At 50.0% G+C, this 4,408-nt stretch overlaps 1 pseudogene; it reads right to left on the reverse strand.

The window, feature by feature from the left end:
• Positions 1-3,748: 3,748 nt before the first annotated feature.
• On the reverse strand, positions 3,749-4,167 carry LOC146785477 (5-hydroxytryptamine receptor 2A pseudogene; annotated as a pseudogene).
• Between the last annotated feature and the right edge of the window lie 241 nt (positions 4,168-4,408).

A 4,408-nucleotide genomic window follows, 5' to 3' on the forward strand; every position in this document is an offset into this window, starting at 1 on the left:
CTCCATCTCCACAGACCGGGTGCGCGTGGCATGGGGCGAGGACCTGGGTTTGGATATTGTGCAGGCTGACTGGCTCTATTGTTGCAATCAACTTAAGAGGCTATCACTCAATTACCGGCTTTGTCTTATACACTTCAAGAATTTACACAGGCTATACCGTACTCCTGTCCAGCTCCACAAACTTGGGCTCTGACCCAGTGACATTTGCATGCGCTGCGCTGCCCCTACCGCGGACTTCGCTCATCCAGCTTGGCTATGCCCCAAGGTGTCTGAATTCTGGCAGGCAGTACGTGTCGCTATCTCAGACATTACCTCCGGGACAGTGCAGCCTGATCCCTCCCTGTGTCTGTTAGGCTTTGTAAACTTCTGTCCAGATGCCTCTCGTCGCTTGATTGCAATGCTGCTGGTCCTTGAAAGGCGCAGGGTAGCCATGTGCTGGGGTCGCAGACCGGTGCCTAAATTTGATCATTGGCTGGAGGATGCCTCGAGGTGCCAGTCTTTGCTGTCGGAATTTTGGGACTTACTACCTGTGAGGTCTCGAGCTATTGACATATGGGGACCCCTGTTGACATACCTCCACTCTCGAGCTCCTTCAAGTAGTGCTGCCTCTCCCACGCTCCCCGCCGGCACTCCGCCCGCAGTGGCCGCCGGTGTTGATTAGTGATTGCTTCCCTTTCTCTCCTTGCCTCCTTAGTGTGCTGCACTGTCCTTTATTGATGCAACGGTGACCACAACCCTTTTTGGGGGAGGGGCAAACTGGGTAACTTTGCTGTCATAATAGTCTCCCACAGCATTTGTCTTTTGCAGGCGAGAATTTGTCATTATTATCTTCTGGTATGATTTGGAACTTACAGTGTAAATTGGTCTGATCTGACATAAACTGTAATGTGTTTGTTTTGAATTTCCTCAATAAAGGTTTTGAAAATCAAAAAAAAAAAAAAAAGAGATGCAGCACTGGGTTCTCTCCTGATAACAGGTGAGTAAATCGGAATTCATAGTTAGGCTGATTTTAGAGGAATATTTGTACATTTCAAAAATGGACACAGAAACTTTTCTGGTGAAAACAACACAATGGATTCCTATGGAAGGAAATACAAGTTACTGGTAAGTACGCTTAGAATTACTTTTCAGGGTCAGTGCTGGTCTAAAAGATGCAGCCCTGGCTTCTCTCCTGATAACAGGTGAGTAAATCGGAATTTGCATTTCGGCTGATTTTAGAGGAATATTTGCATGTTTCAAACTTGGACACTTAGAAACTTTTCTGCTGAAAACCACACACTGGATTCCTTTAAAAGGAAATACAAGTTACTGGTGAGTACGCTTAGAATTACTTTTCAGGGTCAGTGCTGGGCTAAAAGATGCAGCACTGGGTTCTCTCCTGATAACAGATGAGTAAATCGGAATTCGTAGTTCAGCTGATTTTATTGGAATATTTGTACAATGGTGAAGGAAGGGGGCGGGGCCTGAGGTGACGTGTGCAAACACACCCTGTGGCGTGTTTTAAGTTGGGCAATTAATTCCTCTTCAATCCTGCGGTCCCCTGGGGGCCAACTAGCCCACCAGGTACCTCCACTAAGCACCATGCAGCTGCGTTGCAGAGTGCAGAATTAAAAAAAGTGTGGGGGGGTCCCAATCCCCCCCACACTGCCCCGGGGACCGCCACCTTCTTGAAAATGGGTGGGTGGGCTCTCATGCCCCCCCAGCCCTGGGGACCGCCACCCCCTGGGGCAACTTGTCAGCTAGTAGTTTGGACTGTCCAAAATAATATCAGGTTTGATGTCCTAAGTGTTGCTGCGTGCCTGAGGCACTACCTGCGCTTCGCTAAGAGGTGCCGTTGTGTTGGGTGCTGTGGACCCCATAAGCTCCTAAGAGCTGTTTTATGCAGAGATCACAAAATGTCCTTACATCATGGATCGTACAGTACACTGACGGCACCAGGCTGGGGCGTGCGTAGGAGCAGCACCGCCCTGCAAGAGTTTGTGCACTTAATTAGCACTTCTGACTAGAGGTGATGTTTGCTCCTCCTAATTCATTAACCCAACACCTCGTCGGTGCTGTGCTGTCTGTTCGATGCCGGGGGGTGGAGCACATGGGGTATCGGCGTGGGCTCTCTCCAAAGGTGAAATGTGGCAAGGCGAAGTCATTCGCCGCATGCACTTATCTTAAACGCGGACCAGGAGCCGTGCTTGTTTCTAACTGTCTTGCCTGAAGATTTACCCCAGTAGAGGTTGTCTCCCCACCTCCAGTCCAGGATATTAGGGGGCGGACATTAGTGTGTTGTTTGCTGGTCTGTTCAGTGCACAGCTTCCACATGCACAACAATCATAGCGCTGCAAGAGAGGCGCTTCTCAGCTCAGATGAAAGAACTGACGGCTCCTGACATGACGTGAAAGGGCGGGGAGAGGGCGTTTATTTACCACAGCATATCGGAGTGTGAACATAGCCTGCAGGTACAAACCTGCTGCAAGAAACATCACGCTTTCAACACACTACACGAGCAGCAACAGATCACATGCATTAATTATGTTTATGAAATATAGAATAGCCAGGGATGGGTTATTTCTGCATTGTCCTACTTATTTAATGAATAGTGACATAAGGACAAGTTAGGGCCTGACAGAATACCCAGCATTGTGTCAAGTTCTGGGCTTGAACAAGTTGCCTGTTAGTTTCAGGATACCTCCCTATTGGCTGCACCGGGAAAATACTTTTTGGCTTGCAATGAGTGAAATTAATTCATGCCTTTGCTATGTTTGGACATTATGTGAACCGGGGCATATCGAAATTAAATGTATACGTACATATATAAATGGACGTGCGCCTTTGCTAAAAAAGCATCGGGAGCACACCCTTTTGTTAAATCAGAATATTGGTCACGACGTAATGTCAAAGGGGCGTCCAAAAGTGCAGGCGTTCCCGTACACGCACCTTTGCGCCAAGCAAGACCCATCGGTAGGTATACAATAAATAGCTTGAAGTCGTGCTCCAATTAAGATGGGAAACGTCGCTTTTTTTTATAGTCCTCCTAAATGCACACTGATCACTGGGGAATGCTGATTGAGGGTAAAGGTGTAACTCAGTTGGAGCGCCCTGCTGCAAGGACTATCACTGCAGCATCGCCCTCCTCCACATGAGCCTCTGAGACGAGTGACAATCACTTTGTGTCCTCCTTTTTCCAAGGTCATTCATACCAGTGAGGAAGGTTGGAATAGGCCTTCCTGTTGCTGCCTTTTAACACCCACCCTGCATACAAATGTATTGTTAGTCGACTGTTGTAGCTGATTCGCCTACGGTCACACAGTTTGGTTAAGCGGGCAAGGTCTCGAACTGGGTGACTATACGTAGACGATGATCAGCATCCACAGTGCGAACTAATCCTCCTCTACGCTCATCATCCTCTATCCCCCTCAGCCCCTCCCAAATCGCCTGCAATTCATTTGCCAAGAATGACAGCTTTTAGTTAAGGGGTGAACGTTTCAGCTGTCACTCAATGAAGGGGATGTTTCGCATCCACGCTGGGAACTGAGCGACATCCAGATCTTCGCAATCGCCTGCAGGTATTCAGAACGGAGGTGCACGTATATTTAGTGAATCGGCCAAGATCACAATGTTTAGTGAAGCATGAAAGGGCCCCGGCGGGGTCAATCCCTGTAGGGGGCGTCTAGCATCCACACTAGGAATTAACATCCTCTAGGATCCCCCCTCCCCATATGTCTGCAGGTATTAGGCATGCATGTTTCACCCAGGATCACATAGCTGCGCGAATAGGGACAAACTCACCGTAGAGGATGTTCAGCATGGAGGGCGGCATGACCCGGAAGCCCAGCAGCATGTCCGCGAGGCCAGGGACATCAGGAAGTAGTTGGTGGCGTTCTGGAGCTTCTTTTCCAAGAGCACGGCCATGATCACCAGGATGTTGCCGGCAATGGTCAGCACGATGACCAGCGCCGTCAGCAGGGCTAGCCAGTTCTTGTCGGGAGTGGGCAGCCATCCCTCGGAGGTCAGGTTGCTGAGGTTCCAGGGCCCCGCTGTCCAGTTGAGCAGCTCGGCCGTCGTGCCATCGCCGGCGCCCGCCTCCTTCTCGAAAAGCCCCCGGCCGTCCTGGCGCAGCTGGATGAGCGAACTCATGATCATGTTCCCAAAGGTTTCCATGCACACAATGTCCATGGCTAAGCCCGAGCTCTGCGAGGAGATGACGTGAAAAAACATCAAGGTTTTACTTTCCTCCAACATTTGGGTTCAGTGACCCCGGGAGCGGTACCAGGCAGGCATCGGAAAGGGTGTCAGCCCAGAAGCTCCCTACTGCGCGGACACCGTTGCTCTATCAGAAGCCACGTGCACATAAAATGGGGGCACACGAGCACTCCATAGCCCTCCTGTGGTTCCCCAGTCGCTTTAACGACCAAGG

This window comes from Triturus cristatus, chromosome 11, assembly GCF_964204655.1.
Source record: "Triturus cristatus chromosome 11, aTriCri1.1, whole genome shotgun sequence".
Lineage (NCBI taxonomy): Eukaryota > Metazoa > Chordata > Amphibia > Caudata > Salamandridae > Triturus > Triturus cristatus.